This window comes from Macrobrachium nipponense, chromosome 16 (assembly GCF_015104395.2).
Source record: "Macrobrachium nipponense isolate FS-2020 chromosome 16, ASM1510439v2, whole genome shotgun sequence".
NCBI classification, from domain to species: Eukaryota; Metazoa; Arthropoda; class Malacostraca; order Decapoda; family Palaemonidae; genus Macrobrachium; species Macrobrachium nipponense.
The window spans coordinates 58,765,675-58,786,744 of NC_087209.1; the positions used below are offsets into that span (position 1 = coordinate 58,765,675).

Sequence of the window (21,070 nt, forward strand, 5' to 3'; positions counted from 1 at the left end):
AAGCTTTGTAAAAATGTCTATTTTCTATTAATGTCATAATTATAGAAAATGGTCAAGTTTTAAGGTAAACTCTAACAATTTTCATTGAGTGGCTGAAAAAAATTTCCCAGATTTTTCCAAACCACTGACGATGAACCTGATTATCTGAGGTTAAATGATTAAAAAAAAAAACATATCAGATTACCGATCAGAAGTTTCCGAGGAGAAAATTTGAGCTCGAAAGCTATTTTAAGATATTTTAAAACTAATTTGAAGCTTGGTGGCTTGTTTGACGATAGTCAACGAGTCAGATTTATGGAGATTAACGTATTTCTCACTCTCTTTTCTTAACGAAAGTTATTGATGTTATTTTTACGAAGAAAACATTAGTATTAATGGCTCTAAGTGAGGTCAGAAGACTATACTAGGCTTTAAATATTTGTATAAAGAAAGTTTGTTTACTTTAGTGTTGTTACTAGGAAGAATATTAGAGTATACATAATTCCCTTAGTAGCGTTGCCATATTTAAAAAGTGCATTCATAACTTCTGGTCACTGGTGTCGACATCTATCGGAAGTTAGAAAAACTACAAGATATAAACCAACTCAAAAACAGTAACTAGTAGCTTTTATGTCACTTGGCAGAAACAGCCTGCGTTTTTAATTTATTTAGGAAGATAAATAGGGATCTAACTTCACACAAAAGTTATAGAGTAGATATTGGTTTCATAACCATGTAAGACCATTTTCTGTTTCGTGCGTGAGTTACTAAAATAAATATGCATTAAAATGCTAACTGACAGCTATTGTATCCCAATATCAGACTCGACTAACTATTGTCTACACATTTCTAGAGTAGACAATGGCTTTAAAATTAATGCAGAACTTAAACAAATTAATATTTTTAGTTGTAATGATGATAACTGTATGAAAGTGATAAAATGGTGAAGATGATTGCTGATTTAAGTTTGGTCATACTGTATATACAGCAGACGAAACTCAACGGTGAAGGTTTAATCGTAAAAAACGATGCACTGTAACTATACATTGAACAATACATTATCCTATGACCTCTAAATAAATAGAAAGTAACTCTTATAATTATGCTATCTAAAAGCATTAAGCGATTACAAATATATAAAGCTTTCCAGAAGGTTCTGAAATACAGAGTGTCCATAAAGTCCCAGTACCATTCCAAGTATTTATTGCTGGTAATGGTACTGGGACTTATGGACACCCTGTACGACAATGCAACTTGGTGCTGAAAATGCGTCATATTCAATTGTCACTGACATTTTTATTTCTATTGGAGATGACAATTATGTACGTACAGCAAATCCGCAATTCCACCATAATGCTAGAACTCTTCCTTAAGCTTTGTACCCACGGCTGTAACCCACGGAAGCACCTACACCAACCAATGTATCAACTATTACAAATCAGCCAGTTCCCATTTTAATAAGTTACACAAGTTTCTGGATGTCCTGTCTGGGGAGCTAAGGTGCAATGCCACCCTTTATTGCAGTGACCCTAAAAACGTTGACAGGGTTGTGCATTTTTATGGATTCATGACTTCATGAAGAAAGAATATAAAAATCTTAAAGCAGAATTTGCCGTCATGATTATACTCAGTTATATCACCAGTATGGAATCCTTGTGGCCACAACCTGGGAGTGGCGACTCACTTTCAAGGCTACAATAACCAAATGGGTTATGATTACGACGGCATTCATTTCTACTCAACACAATCACAACAAAATGACTACAAGTGCATTCCAGATGCTGTCATTCACTTTTCTTGTGAGGGCAGCTTAACCCCACCTGTCTGAGGGTCGACAACTTTTTATGGTCGTCTCTTACGTCAGATTACCAGGGTCGAAGGAAGTCAAGACCCCTGATTCTCTGATCTTCCGAATAGTACTCTGTAGGTAGGAGTCTGCTGACGTCAGCAATCCTTCGACGATTTTTACTGCGGCACTTTGTTGGGCCGTTACACAACTTATATTGTGGGCGTGGTCTCTCTAGCATAGGTGATGAAGTTCCTAGGGGTGAATCACAACAGCAGCATTGACATTGATAGTGATGATAATGCAAGTATATATATATATATATATATTATATATATATATATATATAAATCAACAAGGTAGTGGCTTCAGAAGGTGTTTAGGTAACCTTCAGCAAGTCTTTTGGGATGTGGTTGCTACTAAACTCTGTTTTTTCCATCTGTCCATCCGCCTGTGGTATTTGCGCATGGTAACACTGCGTCCCGGGCTTTAAATAGTTACGCTGTGTGTAAGTTTTAGGTAAATAAAAGGATATCTGGGTGTACATTTGCAACAGAAAAGTGTTTTAATAATTGACTGTATGCGAATTACACCGTTAATATTAGAAATAGGATATTATTTAAAGGCCGGGACGCAGTGTTACCATGCGCAAACACCACAGGCGGATGGACAGATGGAAAAAAACAGAGTATAGTACCATACCCTTTTCTACCTGGGCTGCAATCCATTATAGTTGACCACAAAAGAATAAATCATGTATATAGATATATAAAAATATATATATATATTATATATATATATATATTATATATATATCTATATATATATTATATATATATATATATATATATATAACAGTAGCTGGTAATGAATACTGTAAGAGACTAAATCAATGCAACCTTCGTTGTTACCAAGGGCAGCATTCTTGGTCTATTGCATTTGATATTATATACGCATAGCCCGTGGCTAGCCTTGATAACAAACTTGTTGTTTATGCATATAATGATACTCTGCATCAATCCTATCTCCTGATGAGTTTAGACTTACGGTTGCTGAATCTTCAAGCAGAAACTGAGTTCAAAATAATTCGTAGTGGAAATCATGGAAGGAGAGGTTAACTGCTTACAAAGCCCATCCATCCACGTCTTTTTATTGACAGTATTTCTTCAAGTATATCTTCTCCTTAGTTTAATCACTAGTCTGAGTAGTTGTTTTTTTTTATCTTTTATTTTTTTGTCAATCTTTTCCAGGAATGGAATATGAGGTTTAGGCCAAAGGCCAAGAACTAGAACGAACCTTTCCCAGGTGTTTCAAACACTCACTGAATGGCCGATTTAATCATTTGTTTTGGCAGATCTTCTTCTTTTTTCCAACGCTCCCTTTCCAGGCTTGGGAACGTCTCTAATTACATACAACTCCTACAATATTTTTGGTATCTTTTATTATTATTATTATTATTATTATTATTATTATTATTATTATTATTATTATTATTATTATTATTGCATTTTCACTTCTGTGAAATGTATCGGGTCTACTTTTTCTCCAGTTCTGCAAGATATCAGTATCCCAGGCCCGTACCTAGAGTTTTTTTTAATGGGGGGGGGGGGGGGGGGGCGGTTCATTTTCCCCAAACTGTCCCTTTTCTTTTATAAATGTTATTGCATATATAGGTATATACAAGATGAAATACTTGAAAATGTTATTTTAGTTATATTATGATGAAAAATTGGGTATGCGGTCTACGCCCTTCTACCCGATTAGATGTTATTCAAAATAATGACTTTGGTTAACAGAATTTTACATATTATGTTGAAAGTTTGCACTGAAATTCAAGAATGTTTCTTCAGTTTTATCGATTGATTCATTTATTATGTTAACGATAACATGCATATTACTTTATTTGTAGCTATGTTACATACTTTGACTTAACGAAAAACAATAATTATTTATTACTTTTTAAGTATAGTTCAATGAAAAGGATAGTCACAGAAAATATGGATGTCCAAAAATTTGTGGGGTGGGGGGGGGGGGGGGGGGGGGTGGGGGGGGGGGGGGGGGGGCGTTCGTTTGACGCCACCGGGCCCCTTCGGTACGTGCCTGTATCCTGAGAGAGTCTTCCTAGATATTTTTAGGCTTATGTACCCAAAGGATGGTTTGCATTCTTTTACTCTGCCATGGTTTGAATATCGATTCTTTGTTTGGTCTTCAGCAAGCTGACAAGAATCTTAGATTCCGTCATCTTCGTATTAGTCTTCGGTAGGGTTTGTTTCTCGGGATCTTGGGTTCCCACCCAGGATACCGGGTTCACACCTGGGATCCCGGACAAGTTTCAAGGTTTAATAATGCCGGGATATTTATACACATCCCGGGAAATCCCGGGATAACATGCAATACAAAAGTAGGGACAAATTCGATTGCAGGATGGTTGTGGACTTGTTGCTCTGTTTATATTTCTATATACTGTACATAAAGACAATTTCTCTCATCATCTGTATGAAAATAATGATAGATTTCTAGATTATGTCCCTGTTCGGACATTTATATAAAATACTTTATATTTTCAGTGAATTGCATTTTCCCATCAACAGCATCTTGCTACTTGCAAAATTGTAAGTTGCAACACTTTTGCAAGATAAGTCCTGTCAAATAAATCCGCGGAGGGAAGATATAGCGTCTGTTCCAGTGTTACCAGTTTGTCGCAGTAGCTAAATCTATAAAGGACAGGGATATGAAACCGTGATGACAAAATAATCATGTACAAGTTTGCAGATTTCTCAAGAGGAACATAATCCTTCTTTATCATTTGGAAAAACGTTGTATTACTGTTTACCTAATGTTTTACTTGGTATATATCTGGGACGGTAACCGTGCGAAGCAGTCCCATACATATACATACCATACATAATATATATATAGATATATATATATACTATATATCATATATGATATATATATATATTATTATATATATATGTATATATATATATATTAATATATATATATCTATCTATATCTATATCCTATATATATATCATATCTATATCTATACTCTAATATCTATATCTATATCTATTATCTATATCTAATCTATATATATATATATATATATATATATATATATATATATATATACATATATATATAGATATATGTGTGTATATATATATATATGTATGTATTATATACATATGTATATATAATAAAAGGAACTAATAAAAACGCCAAAATATAGAAAGAAAATACTACATTTCAGACTGCTGTATCCTTCTTCAGGTAGATGAATGAGAAAAGCTACAGAAAAGGTGGTATTTATACCAAGAGACCTATCCACAGGTAAGCCAATTTAGATCACTCCCACTGTTAATCCTCCTTTAATCCTCTTAAGCGTTGGTTGAATGAAAACTTTATCAATGACAGTCTCTGAAATATAGTATGTTCTGTCTATATTTTGGCATTTTTAATGGCTCCTTTTATTAGATGGAGTTCTGTTGTAACATTTTTACCAGCATATATATATATATATATATATATATATATATATATATATATATATATATATATATATATATATATATATATATATATATATATATGCACGCGCGCGTGCGTACATATTACATACCTACTGAAATAAATATAAATTCATATCGATTGATCTGTATGCATAGATCGTCCATGTAGATTTTAGGCAAATGCCAAATGACGTGTAAACTAAAGAAACAAAGTGTATGCTGGAATTAATGAGATAGTCAATCTACAGTAATATTTCTGCATATCTAGAAAAGTTAAGCACATCAAAAGCCTGAAAGGGAAACTAGGCATAATGTGCAATTTTAGGCTATTAAAAATCCCTGGAATTCCTGGGAATTCCCGGGATCAGGATTAATTTTTATCCTGGAATCCTGGGATAAAGAAAAAGCTCCAAAATGACAATCGCTAGTCTACGGCACCTTAGTTCTGTCCACCCTTCACACTCAGATCTTCTTAGACTGTGTGGTGGATAATTATCCACCACATAGTACTAGCTATTCAGTCCATTCTCATAGCCTTGCTTTTTTTATAAGTTGGGTTCAGAAATATACAGTTTTCTTGAAGCTTTATTAATGCTGCGACCAAGCTATAGAATGATCTTTCTAATTCTGTGTAGTTGAAGCGTTGGAACTTCAGAAGTTCAAATGCCTCTTGTTGACCACGTTGACATAAATCTCACTTTTCAAAGTTTGCGTTACTTATCTATCCTCTACTTTTCGGTTTCATTTCCAGAACCGGGATGCATTTCAATTTACGTCAGGGTTAAGGACATAGATATCTATGGTTAAGAAGCTTGCTTTTTAGTTGGGTATCCCAGAAAAGAACTTAAATGATAACATTCAAGAGTATCCCTGTTTCTATAAATATTATGAAGATTTAAAATAACACAGATGAACATCCGCGGCTTTATAAAAAGCACAGAAATTTAAAACAACGCAGAAAAATGGTTCATAATAAAAGAAAAATCAATAAATAAATATATAAAATGGCTTTTTGAGTAAGGAATGAAACGATCAGAAATTGATTTGTACTTACACCAATCCCTCTGCTGTGAGAAGAAAGAACTAAAACCTCCTGTCACTTGTAGAATCTTCCTAAAAATAACAGTTGACACCAACCGATAGCTAGGCCAATGTTTCCTTTGGTGTTCTACGGCCGTCCAATATTGGCCACATGACGCCTCGTTTTCCAGCTTAGATGTACTGTAGATATGCAGAGAGAAACATATATAATCTAATTGTTTATACATAAAAACAGACAGAAAATTACTGCACAATATATTTTGGGTGACGTTTTACGGCGGGATATCCTTTCCCCAAACGGCCTTGGGGGAAGATAAGAGCATGAGCTAAGAATAACATCGTAAAACTATAAACAATGAACTCAGTGGCGAGTTCACAAAAATCAAGAAACAGAAGAAACATTGACGATAACGAATGTAATTAAAATTTCCTAGTTGTGCCATTTGACAATACAAAAAATAGAGTGATAGTTCATGGGTCTATCGAACTGTCCTCATTCTCTGGCGAGATGTTGAATACTGATTCAGAATCGAGGGACTTAGTACGACGCTTTCAGTTCTGACCAACATTCCGAAGTCATTCACCTCTGCTTCGATCTGCGACTAACAGAGGGGAATTCATGTTCGGGTTGTTTTCAGTGCGAAGGCCCACCAAATTCCGTACACTCCCTGGGCAGACGTGACTATTTCTTAGGTCTATGGAATACCTAGTACCTATCCTAGGTCTAGGGAATATCATGTCTTATCGCAGACCTGTCGACCCTATATGAAACTTTTGCCGAGATTATAAAGACAAATGGCGATTTACAATAAATAATTTAAAAAATAAATAAAAGAAAATAAAAATTGCGGGAGATTCATAAAGCTAAGGCAGAATGTCATTTTTTAAATAAAAATTCATTCAATTCTCAATATATTGCATTTTATCTATCTACGGTATAAGAACATGGATGCATAATTTCTTGAATAAATATACCAAAATTAAAGAAAAATACATCGTTATATCCATATGACAAAACGGCTGTGTTTATAGCCTGTTGTACTATACATATTGCATTGTATTTTATGGGCAGAATATGACAGAGTGATATAATTTTTGAACATTAGAATGTGCTCTGTTAATTGTATGCTTATGTTGCTGACTTAATTAGCTTTCACAAGTAATTATTCACTTTTTGGTTTATACTCATAGCAAGCTTTATGGGCGAACTCATTCGTCTTAAAGGCAATAAGTGACTCTAGTGATTTTATTTTATCTAAATGCCGGAGAATCGAGTATCAATGTAGGAGGTATTTTCAAATGCGGGAGGGTTGGTAGGTCTGTCATCGTAGATCTAGGCGGAATACCTATAGCTCTTATCCTCGACCCGGTCGAACCCTTATTGAGCATTTATCTAATGAACGCCTTCTTTCCATAGTCCAACAGAATTAAATCAATTTAAGGAACTTTATTAACACAAATCGAAAGCAGTCGGCGTCTCGACTTCATTCGTCATAAGTACAGTAAAAAAGCAATATATTGTCTCACTTGCGTAGACCTCATTAATGTCATAATCGTCTCCTTCCTTTTTAATTTTGGTTTTCTTGGGCCACTACAGTACAGAAAATAAGCTATATAAAAAAATACGAAATTAATTTAGTTTTGCGTGGTCGTGTTACTTATAACGTTTTGAAACCTTAAACATTTAAGTGGGAACTCAAGTTAGTAATGAAATGTCACATAACCAGAAGCAATTAAAAAAAAAATCTTAAAACAGCCATTTCCTAAACCTTTCTTCTTTGACGTCCAGGAAATTCCAATGGCAAGGAACCGAACCTTATCCCTAATTCATAAGTTCTTTCCAGGTCTAGTGACAACCTGTACCATGGAGCAGAGCAGCAAATGGTCCCAGAATTTTCAGTGAAAGTGTAGTTGTCATCACTCTGTCAGGCAGCGGATGCCAATATTTGGTCTGGTCTGCTGATGATGTCGTCATGATGGGACACCCAGTTATTCAACCGGATATGAGGTAGACTCTTGGCCTACTATTAGTATCCGTGAACAATAGAACAGAAACTCACAAGTTACAGAAGGGATCTTTTGTAATAAAAAGATGGGGCCATCAAGAAGTGAGCTATTTAGTCCCTCAAAAGATCATCAAAAGTTGGTCTATCCTTGAAAAATACTTGAAAATTGCAATGTTTATATGCTACTTCAGACGCCCTTCTATGCTATATATAAGTTTTTAAGACAAGTATAGCTTGCAAAACTATTTCTGTGGTGTCATAAATGTTTCTCTGTTATATTAGATAATACTAATAAAGCAATTACAGAAACCTGCCAACCAGGCGTAGTCCATCCTCATGAAAACTCATAGAACAGAGAGAAAAGCCCAACAGATTTCGACATTGTGAATGCAGTGAGCTGAATCTTGATCATACAAGCCCCTGGCGCATTGACACCATACAGCCTCCTGGGGCTCCCCTGAGGTTTAAAAAAATAAAAAAGACTACCTGGCATCCTGAGAATGAATCTTCCACATAAACAAGCACGCAGCTCATCTCGATTCAGTTGCTGAAGGGAAATTTCGTAGTCAAGGTGAGTAAGACGCTGACGAATACCTCCTGCATCTGTGAGGTTTAGATGGCTCTGTCCTCTAGCCTCACAATGTGTTGTGTTTCGTGGAAGTCTTGGTGCGCTTTCGGGCCAGGTTGGCCTATAGATTAATTGGAGTGTACGCAAACGAAAAGTGAATTTTGCAGGACAAACAAGTCTCTTACATTCCCAATCTGAAGTCCACACATATGCAGCAATATCCCAAGTCACTGCAGTACTTGTCGTCACTTCAGCCTACCAAAATGTACATAGGCAGTTTGATGAGTGCGAAAACAGTGACTGCGCCCTTGACAAACCTGTTTTGAAGTTTTCCTCCTTTGCATACCATACCTGTCATGGAGAGAGTGGGGTGTAGAAGATAAAACACAGGGAAGGCATGACTGGTGGCGATGCAGGCCAGTCACATTTCATCACAGTATCCCGATGAGATATTTTATTTTCCAATACGTGGCAAGCATCTGTTAGGATTTCTTCCTTGTCACATCCAAAAATTGCAGTTTCAGTAGATGCTTCTTCTTTGTTGTTTGAAATCGCTTAAACTCTTGCTCGCTTGCTTGTTTTGCATTTAATTTAGCGTAGTACACAACTCACCGTCAAGCCTTAGTGGGTGATCTAAACTGCATCATAATCATCGCTGAAGCGTCGCCAAGGCGCCTGCGTAATGCAAAACTGTCCTGGGAATTCCCTCAAGTGGTGGAGTTATTTTTGATTGCATAATGAAGTTTTGCAACTGAAAGACTTGAGATGGAAGTTGCGTAGATCAATGATTACACATAAGAGAAGTTTCTTAACCGCTATGAATAACACAGACACGAAATTATTGGTTAGATTCACTGTGCGGGTATGACTGGCGATTTCTGAGAAATATCATGAGGTCTTAATCACCCTAAATGTAGATTAATGTGTGTGTGTGTGTGTGTGTGTGTGTGTGTGTGTGTGTGTGTGTGTGTAGGAGAGAGAGAGAGAGAGAGAGAGAGAGAGAGAGAGAGAGAGAGAGAGAGAGAGAGATTAATTTATATTCTACGTGCTTGGTTATTCTCGTCAAATGGTCCAGCTAAAGGCAGAAATATCCATGTCATCTATTTCTGTCTGCATTTTGATCTGCAACACGATCCCAACCTGTATAATTGGTCAGGTCTGATGGAAGCGTAAGTTGAACAAACAGGACTTCTTTGGCGTTAAGAGGTGTAAGTCTAGGGCATACTGATAAGGGAGGCTGTGCTGGGCGTCTTGTTTTCAACTCTGGTTCGTTTTGCATGCTGATAGCGTGTTCCTTACGACACTTCCAGTCTATAAACACTATCACTCCATTTACGTATGCAGTATCCATGCGTAACAGTGGCTCCACTCCCTTCACGCATTCCATAGACAATCTTTTCTCCCTGCCTTTTGCGGAACACTTGCTGCCTTCCACCTATGCTCCTACACGAGATGTAAAGGTTACTCTTGCCACTGAAGGTGTTTCCAGCTCACGGGAGACTGGATTACCCAGTTTGACAACGATACGCTCTGCCAAGGAATGTGTTGTTATGCTCGCAACTCGTTTAAGTATGCAAGAAGGCCCACTTAGACATTTATCTTCATAATCATGCATAGCCAGAAGACTAACAGGTTATTCTGTTTTCAACAGACTCTGATGATAGACGTAGGCTGAACCTATACTTAGAATACTTATTCTGATAACTTATGCGAAGTTCGATCATCCTGCTTATTTATTTTCAGACCGAGCTGAGCAAACTGAACGCTACGGTACATCATGAATTTCAGAACTGTGAGTAACTGGGAGTTCATATAATTTTTGTTTTGAAACTGTAATACTTGCAAGTAGATATAGAAAAAGTTTACACCCATTCACAACCACTTAATAAAAGTAATTAAGATAATAAAGCATCCTTCGGCTTGTAAACCATTCAGAAAATCACAAAAACCGACAAAATCTGTCACAGCAGATGAGACTTTTTTTTAGCCCAACAAAAATTCTCAGTTGAATTCAGATCCACTTCACGACAGCTTGATAAACAAACCCTCACTCGTACCTTCTAAATCTACCCTGATCCAGCTGTGGATGATCGTCCTCGTGGTGGTGATAGGCCTAGTCTCTGCCGACGCCCGAAGCATCTTCAACCTGGCCCGCAGGAAGTTCCCGGGGGAGAGGCGATTCGGCGCCACGCATTATCGCCTGCACGAGTTCGGCAGCCACGGTTACAGGGACTTTTCGAGTGAGTCTCTCTCTCTCTCTCTCTCTCTCTCTCTCTCTCTCTCTCTCTCTCTCTCTCTCTCTCTCTCTCCGTTCTCTGGCGTTTATTTGCTGACCTGCTTTTGTTTTGCTTTACGTTCCTGCTTCCTGGTTCCTAAGCGCTCACTCCACAAACACAGTTGTGGGCACACTACACTGTTCATAAGGTGCAGAGCTTTATTCCCTTAATTGTTTACTTTACTCATAATTTATTTTAACTTTGTCGTCTCTCCCTTGTCCCATGTCTCTTCTTCTCTTGATAGTACTACAGGATTTAGTCTATCTTCTTCTCTCGATGATAAACAGGATATAATCTTTCTTCTCTTCATACTACTACGGGATTTAATCCCTCTTCTTCTCTTGATAATACTACAGGATTTCTCTTCTCCTCTTGATAATACTACGGCATTTAATCCTTCTTCTTCTCTTGATAATGTTTTAGGATAACGTCTGTCAAAATGACTGACTTAATGTGCACAGCATAACATAAAACCTCTATCTTTTCAAGGACAATTATTTTTAAACGATCCATGAATTATTTCTTCCAGGAAGGGACTGAGAAGGATCTTAGAAGACTGACCCTATCCAACGGGTGGAATGACATCTTCACCGAAGGATGTCACAGGATCTATGGCAGACCCTTCGATAACATCCTTGGTGGAGATTTAAAATATAGTCTCCGACGAGCCTAATACTCTCCGTTTTCTTTTAAGAATACTGATCACTATACGTTTTCTTTAAATGGAGATCAATAGCAAAAAAAAAAAAAAAAAATGTCCAGAAGTAATCCTACTAAATCATACATACATACGCACAAATACGCACACACACGCGTGCACGCGTGCATACAGACACGGAGTTGACTTATTACTGCCAAAGAATTCAAGCATCAGTACTACAAAAGTATTATTTATACGCTTTAATTTGTTTTTGTTTCTCTTATACTCTTGCTGAATTTCGCTTAATCTCCCTTCCATACGAGTGCTGGTTATCATGAGTTATCTTATTTTTTTTTTTTACTTAATTTTAACTGTTAGCTTTAGCAATCTTGTTTTATTTAAAGGGAATGTATTTTCTATGTGCAATAATAATATTGATTCAAATAATTTGCCACAATCGCCCTGACATGTTGTTATGTTATAAAATGGTAACTTTGTTGTAGTTTAAGTTTCTGTTTTGGTAATATTCAAGTGCTGATATCACGTTGTTTTATTTGTTTTGTTTTGTTTAATTAAATAATGAAAATAATAAAACTATTAGAAGAATATTGTTGTTTTTTAACCTCTGTAACACTAGTTACGGATCGTTCAACAAAAATATCAAGGTAAACTGATTAACATGAACCCCCTCTCCTCCCCCCCCCTCTCTCTCAAGTTTAAAAGGCCCATTAAAACACTGGTTTAAAGCCAAGGACTATATTTCGGCGGGCTGCCTCCCACCATTATTAAGTAGTGAATGACAAAAGAGGTTACATTTGCGAAGAAATATATGGTGGGGGATATATTTCGCAAATGTAACTTCTTTTGTCATTCACTACTTGATAAGGGTGGGAGGTAGTCCACCGAATTATATTCCTTAGCTTTAAGCCAGAGTTTTTTAATGGGCCTTTCATACTTGAGACTCATCCTGTTTTACCAGAGGGGGTTATTTACACACACACACACACACACACGCACACAATACAATCATAATTTGGGAAGGGACGATGTGGGCGGATACGAAGGGACCCAAAAAGAATTTTAGGAACACCGCTGATGTCAGAAGCTTTCTTTAAGGTCACCCTGACGTAAAGGCGAGTAAAAGTAAACAAGATCGTGAGATACTGCGTAAAAATGCTGTAAAGTCAACATTCAACATGCTATTCTGGTGGTTACAGTACTCATCCGTGGTGTTATTATTGTTGTTTACAGACAGATCGCTTGAGGTACCTGACATCTTCTGCCTGTCACTCTCCTATAAAGGTCTTCCAAGGTCGTTTATTTAAACGCAAAATGTTACGTGCAGTGATAGAAAATAAACAAGCCTTCAGTTAAAATGGATTAGGGAAGTGATTAAGACATCAGAGACGACGCCAGCATCGCAGAGAATGAAAAATATTGATTTCCTAAAACCACAAATGTCACTTATCGGCAAATTCTGTCTTTATTCCGCAGTTCTGAGCAACTGACATTCGTGTATTTTTTGAAGTTGATATTACGTACATACCTTCATCTCTGATTTTTTTCTCGTCGAATCCTTCTCCTTCACATCGTAAAATCTAATAATCTGGAAAAACTATTTCGATCAACAAATATTATTTAACAGTTGCTTATTGCATTTGTAACAACGTAATCTCCTTTTTAAAGGGCAATTAATAACCGCTTTATATCTATATATTTTATATATATATATATATATATATATATATATATATATATATATATATATATATATGCAGGAAGAATAAATCAGGTTATTTTCAAGTGCAGAGGATAGAAGAACGATAACCTTAATGCTTTTCTTTATTCTAGGTCAGGTCTGACATAAACAAGAAAAAGGAAGTTCGCTTATTAAAGTTTTCAATCTCCTGGTCTATAATTTAGAATCAAGACAAATGTCGCTAAAATTACGGCGACAGTAACCCAGATGCTGTGACGCCAGCTTAACTAGACATGAATTAGTCTCGGGAATCAAATTCCCAAAAATTCAACTTTCTATTTCCGAACGAAAAAGAAGAGAAGAAGAAGAAAAAGCCTGAAAGTCCCGCCCCTCAGCCTCGACAGATTAGCGACGAGTGACATGAATCAAGAATTCGAAGCTTCGAACTGAACTAATCCAGCTCACCCGAGTTCGAATCGGTTTCTCGTAAGCAACAACAACAGACTTTATATATATATATATATATATATATATATATATATATATATATATATATATATATATATATATATATATACTATAATCCCCGCTATGCCCTGCTTCCCACATTTCTAAATGCAGCCAAGAAGCATCAAACGAACCCTCTGCCATCGCAACGTGCGAAATTTTAAATAGGTGCTTCCGAGCGAATTGGTAATCCGAAAGATTGAGATAAACCCTTCCAACGTCTGAGTGCTAAACTGACGCTGGTTCTGTCAATTGTCTTAATCTGTTTCATCGTTGACTTAAAGAAAATATTGTCAATAAGGTCAGAGTCCCGGGCTCAATTGGAAAGTTTGATCCTATTAACTTGTTGTTTTATCAGTGAAGATTCTACCATCTGACATTTGTATCGACAGCTACTTTTGATTAAATTCTGGATGAGTTCCAGTCCATGCATATAAATAACACGAACCATAACATGGGTTGGAACTCATCCAGAATTTTATACAAGAGCAGCTGTTGAAAAAAATGACAGATGGTAGAATCTTCACTGATAAAACAACAAGATAATAGGATCAGCCCTAAGGCAACGATGAAGCGGATTAAGACATTTAACTGAACCAATGTCGGTTTAGCGATGACCGCAAGCATCACCTAACGGCATATCTCCCACTATATATTTTGCAAATGTAACATCTTCTGTCATTCACTACTTGATAAGGGTGGGAGTCAGTCCACCGAAATATAGAAATATAGTCCTTAGCTTTAAACCAGAGTGTTTTAATGGGCCTTTTATACTTGAGACGTGTCCTGTTTTAACAGGAGAATTTATTCACACACACACACATATATTATAATATAAAATATAATAATATAAATTATATATAATATATATATCATATATATATATATGATATATATATATATATATATATCATAATAATAATATAAATATATATATATAATATTTATATGTTATATTTAATATATATTAATATTTATTTATATATATATATATCTATATAGTTTTAATATATATAATATATATATATATAGTAGTATGCCTCTGTACGCATGAATGAGCTTACAAACATACACGTGAATATATATAGATATGCATGTATATATACGCAATATATGTATATGGATGTGCATGCAAACACCTAGTTACAAACTTCTATACACGAGTAGTGTAATATTAAATATAATGCTAAATCACCTGCTTTTCCCCATAAAGATCAAGTCTTCTCAAGTCTTTTTACAACACTTCACTCGAAAGACACCTGCCCCCAGACCCCCTCTCCCCCCATCTCCCACGCCCCAATAACATGATCCACCTCACTACAGACCACATCCTGTAAGGAAACCACTCTTGTTCAAGGTCAGTGTGACATTGCCTGGAAGGACGCCTAGCTGCCTATCCTCCTCATGAATTAGTATTCGATCCCTGATGCCTCTGGTGGGACCATCTCTCCCGTTCACGAAACAGCGGCCTTCCTGGGTGAGCAAAAGCCCGTGCTGACAAAAGGTCAACAACGACCCTCCCCCTAGGACCCCTGTGGGTAGTGGGTATTTCTCAAGGGCCTGCCTGCCTGCCTGCAATCTTGCTTGCTTGCTTGCTTGCCTAAAGCATCTAACGACGGGGGCATTGGGTCTTCAGAAATTGCAGGGATTAAGACTGGTTCTGCTCCGTGGAAGAGACTGGCGCGTCGCCTCGTTAAACGGTGAAATTTAGGTTAAGGATCGCGGGTTGGAAGTGGTCAATGCGTCATTAGTTTCTTAATTCATTATAATTCAGCAATTTAGTGTAGTAACACCGAGTGCATATTAAATAGGATAGGATGTTATATGTACACACACACACACACACACACACACACACACACACACACACATATATATATATATATATATATATATATATATATATATATATATATATATATATATACATCAATCACTCCTTCTATACAAGGTTTTCTAAGTCATCCTTTCCTCTTTCCTCCTGAAACTTTTGAATCTCATACCCTTGTTTCACCAACCTGTCATCCTCCTGTCTTTCCACATGACCAAACTGTCTCCGAACTCTCTCGAACCATCCTGTCACTCAAACCAATAGCCTTAATGCTTCTACGCACCTTCCCATTTTCTCATCCTTTTAATCCTTCTTGTGTAAACAGCTCATACTAAGAGCTTCAACCTCTTTTCTGTCTGCCATTTGCATTCAAAGTTCATACTCCACTTCCTTAAAAGAAACTGTTGCCTTGCATTAGCAATACAAGCCTTCTCCAGGCTTGTATTGCTAATGCACACACCCTGCTACTTCTTCTTCTTCTTCTTCTTCTTCTTCTTCTTCTTCTTCTTCTCTGTTTTGCTTCGCAGTTCTCCGAATCACCTCTTCTCTCCTGCTACTATCAACGGAGATATTTATTTCATAACACCCATACGATCAAGTGGCTCCATTCTCTCATCAAACCATATTGAAATGAATGGATCTTTCCTAGATAGTGACCCCCAAGGGTTTTAGCCCGGTGTGTACCCATTTTTGCGGCGTGTTTAGTATGGGCCCGTTGGGGTTGGGCATGTAAACATAAACGAAAGACTAACCATCATAAAAAATAACAACCCCCACTATCTAGGAAAGATCCAAATTTGCATGTCTGCCTTTCTTGGTTTTCACTTATCTTCAGAACCATACGCTTGTTTCCATGATACTGTATTTTTATGACTTCTTTTTTTTTTTTTTTTACTGAACTGGTACTTTAACGTTCGTTCCCATGATTCTGTCCTTCTATGACTTTTATGACTGAACTGGTACTTTAGAAGTAGGGGCCTTCTACAATCCATTCATGACAGTTTCCACTGGCCAGGAACTCCGAAAGGCTCACAGACAGTTCCAATTTGGTTTCCGAACGAATTAAGATTCAGATATGGCTGTGACAGTTTCAGCATCGCTGCCGTAATCTACATATATAGATTGCTTTCCAGGAACCTACCGACCCAAGAGCCTTTGATTATTGTTTGTTTGTATGGCGTTTTTACGTTGCATGGAACCAGTGGTTATTCAGCAACGGGACCAACGGAGTTACGTGACTTCCGAACCATGTCGAGAGTGAACTTCCATCACCAGAAACACACATCTCTCACACCTCAGTAGAATGCCCGAGAATCGAACTCGCGGCCACCGAGATAGCAGGCCAAGACCATACCGAACACGCCGCTACTGAGGCGCTGCCTTTGAATATTCAGCCCCTCTTTCCATGCTGGGAAAAGGTAAGTTTCACTGTGGTTTGCGTTCCCCATTCAACAACCCCAACTCCAACCCCTTTTTTTAAAACTTCCCAGCTACTTCACCAAAACTAATCTTACTCACTTCTGCATTTCATTGTCATTATTATTATTCGTAGATGAACCCTGGTCATATGGAGCAAGCCTACTATAGGGGCCACTAACTTGAAATTCAGGCTTACAAATAATATTGTCATTATTATTATTATTTATTTTTTTTTTTTTTGCTCTATCACAGTCCTCCAATTCGACTGGGTGGTATTTATAGTGTGGGGTTCCGGGTTACATCCTGCCTCCTTGGGAGTCCATCACTTTTCTTACTATGTGCGCCGTTTCTAGGATAACACTCTTCTGCATGAGTCCTGGAGCTACTTCAACGTCTAGTTTTCCTAGATTCCTTTTCAGGGATCTTGGGATCGTGCCTAGTGCTCCTATGATTATGGGTACAATTTCCACTGGCATATCACATATCCTTATTTCTATTTTCAGATCTTGATACTTATCCATTTTTTCCCTCTCTTTCTCTTCAACTCTGGTGTCCCATGGTATTACGACATCAATGAGTGATACTTTCTTCTTGACTTTGTCAATCAACGTCACGTCTGGTCTATTATTATTATTATTATTATTATTATTATATTAAAAATTATTATTATTATTGATTATTATTATTATTATTTTTTTTATTATTATTATTATTATTATTATATGTATTTGGAGACTACAACGGGAATGTAGATAGTAATCTCAGCTATAACATCGTTAATACAGTATTTTCTTATTAATTCTGTATCTTTTCTAATGTCGACATGCTTCGGCCATCTACCTGGCCATCATCTGGACGTTGCAACAAGCCCACCCCACCACAGGGTCCACTGACTTGAAATTCAAGCTTACAAAGAATATTATTATTATTATTATTATTATTATTTTTTTTTTTTTTTTTGCTCTATCACAGTCCTCCAATTCGACTGGGTGGTATTTATAGTGTGGGGTTCCGGGTTGCATCCTGCCTCCTTAGGAGTCCATCACTCTTCTTACTATGTGTGCCGTTTCTAGGATCACACTCTTCTGCATGAGTCCTGGAGCTACTTCAGCCTCTAGTTTTTCTAGATTCCTTTTCAGGGATTTTGGGATCGTGCCTAGTGCTCCTATGATTATGGGTACGATTTCCACTGGCATATCCCATATCCTTCTTATTTCTATTTTCAGATCTTGATACTTATCCAATTTTTGCCCTCTCTTTCTCTTCAACTCTGGTGTCCCATGGTATTGCGACATCAATGAGTGATACTTTCTTCTTGACCTTGTCAATCAACGTCACGTCTGGTCTGTTTGCACGTATCACCCTATCCGTTCTGATACCATAGTCCCAGAGGATCTTTGCCTGATCGTTTTCTATCACTCCTTCAGGTTGGTGCTCGTACCACTTATTACTGCAAGGTAGCTGATGTTCTTGCACAGGCTCCAGTGGAGGGCTTTTGCTACTGAATCATGCCTCTTTTTGTACTGGTTCTGTGCAAGTGCCGGGCATTCACTTGCTATGTGGTTTATGGTTTCACTTTTCGTATTGCACTTCCTACATATGGGAGAGATGTTATTTCCGTCTATCGTACTTTGAACATATCTGGTTCTTAGGGCCTGATCTTGTGCCGCTGTTATCATTCCTTCAGTTTCCTTCTTTAGCTCTCCCCTCTGTAGCCATTGCCAATTGTCATCGCTGGCTAGTTCTTTAGTCTGTCTCATGTATTGTCCATGCATTGGTTTGTTGTGCCAGTCCTCTGTTCTTTCTGTCTTTCTCCTGTCTCTGTATATTTCTGGGTCTTCGTCTGCTTTTATTAGTCCTTCTTCCCATGCACTCTTTAGCCACTCGTCTTCACTGGTTTTCAGATATTGCCCCAGTGCTCTGTTTTCGATGTTGACGCAGTCCTCTATACTTAGTAGTCCTCTCCCTCCTTCCTTTCGTGTTATGTATAGTCTGTCCGTATTTGCTCTTGGGTGTAGTGCTTTGTGTATTGTCATATGTTTCCTGGTTTTCTGATCTATGGTGCGGAGTTCTGCCTTCGTCCATTCCACTATTCCTGCGCTGTATCTGATTACTGGCACTGCCCATGTGGTTTATGGCTTTTATCATATTTCCGGCGTTGAGTTTTGACTTGAGTATCGCCTTGAGTCTCTGCATATATTCTTTCCTGATCGTGTCCTTCATCTCTTGGTGTTTTATATCTCCTCCTTCCATTATTCCCAGGTATTTTGTATCCTGTCTCATCTATGTGTTTGATGTTGTTCCCATCTGGTAGCTTTATCCCTTCAGTTCTCGTTACTTTGCCTTTTTGTATGTTGACTAAGGCGCATTTTTCTATTCCAAACTCCATCCTGATGTCCTCAGATACAATCCTTACAGTCTGGATTAGGGTATCTATTTCCTTGATGCTCTTACCATACAGCTTGATGTCGTCCATGAACATCAGATGGTTGATTCTGTTGCCTCTTTTCTTGAGTTGGTACCCGACATCCATCTTCTGTAGTACTTTTGTCATGGGAATCATGGCTACTACGAAGAGTAGTGGGGACAGTGAGTCGCCCTGGAAGATCCCTCTCCTGATATTAACCTCTGCTAGTCTTATTCCAGAGCTTGTAAGGATTGTATTCCAGTTGCGCATTGTATTTTTGAGGAAGCTGATGGTATTTTCCTCTGCCCCATATATTTTCAGGCATTCTATTAGCCATGTGTGTGGTATCATGTCGAAGGCTTTCTTATAGTCTATCCATGCCATGCTTAGGTTGGTTTTCCTTCTCCTACTGTTCTTCATTACCATTTTGTCTATCAGGAGCTGGTCTTTTGTGCCCCTACACTTCCTTCTGCAGCCTTTCTGTTGGTGGGGGATGGTGTTTGTTTCCTCTAGGTAGTTGTATAGCCTTTCACTGATGATACCTGTTAGTAACTTCCACATTATTGGTAGGCAGGTGATAAGCCTGTAGTTACTGGCTATATTTCCCTTACTCTTGTCTTTTTGTACTAAGGATGTTCTTCCTGTGGTCATCCATTTGGGTGCTTGGTGATTTGAGATACAATGCTGGAGTTGTTCTGTTATTCGTGGGTGTAGGGCCTTGAAGTTTTTGAGCCAGTATCCATGGACTTCATCGGGACCTGGGGCTTTCCAGTTTGGTATTATTATTATTATTATTATTATTATTATTATTATTATTATTATTATTATTATTATTATTATTATTATTATTATTATTATTATTGTATATTTGGAGACTTCAACGGAATTATAGATAGTAATCTCAACTGCAAAATCGTTGATAAAGTATTTTCTCATTAATTCTGTATCTTTTCTAACGTCGACATGCTTAGGCCATCTCCAGGCCATCATCTGGACGTTGCAACAAGCCCAGCCCACCAGAGGGGCCACTGACTTGAAATTCTAACTTCCAAAGAATATGGTGTTCATGAGGAAGAAGGAAGAAGTGGCAAAGGAAATACAGACGGAAGTGATTTCACTCATTAAGAAAATGAAAAATAAATGAATAAACTTAGAAATATACGAAACCGTAATAAAATACGAGGAGAATTGTATTAAGGTAGCAATGCATTGCAGCTTCGCTTGAACTCTGAAAGTTCCAGTTGCATTAAAAAAAACAGTACTGAGTAACTGGCTCAGGTATTTTTGTATTTTGTTCCAATATCCTTTGGAGTGATGAAGCAGTTTTTCATATCGGTGGATTTGTGAACCGCCACAACTGTCATTACTGGGCAGAAGAAGATTCTCGAATTATCTC

The 21,070-nt window shown here is 37.4% G+C and overlaps 2 long non-coding RNA genes across 2 annotated transcripts in view; one reads left to right on the forward strand and one right to left on the reverse strand.

Annotated features, from left to right (window-relative positions):
* Positions 1-21,070, reverse strand: part of LOC135195744 (uncharacterized) — a 37,630-nt gene that overhangs the window by 11,516 nt on the left and 5,044 nt on the right. The window contains exon 2 of the long non-coding RNA XR_010310234.1: positions 6,335-6,501. This is a non-coding gene — a long non-coding RNA (uncharacterized LOC135195744). The remainder of the gene's footprint in view (positions 1-6,334; positions 6,502-21,070) is intronic.
* On the forward strand, positions 8,809-12,419 carry LOC135195742 (uncharacterized). The gene is made up of 4 exons (XR_010310230.1): positions 8,809-8,898; positions 10,639-10,687; positions 10,976-11,135; positions 11,701-12,419. It is a non-coding gene; the product is annotated as an uncharacterized LOC135195742 (long non-coding RNA).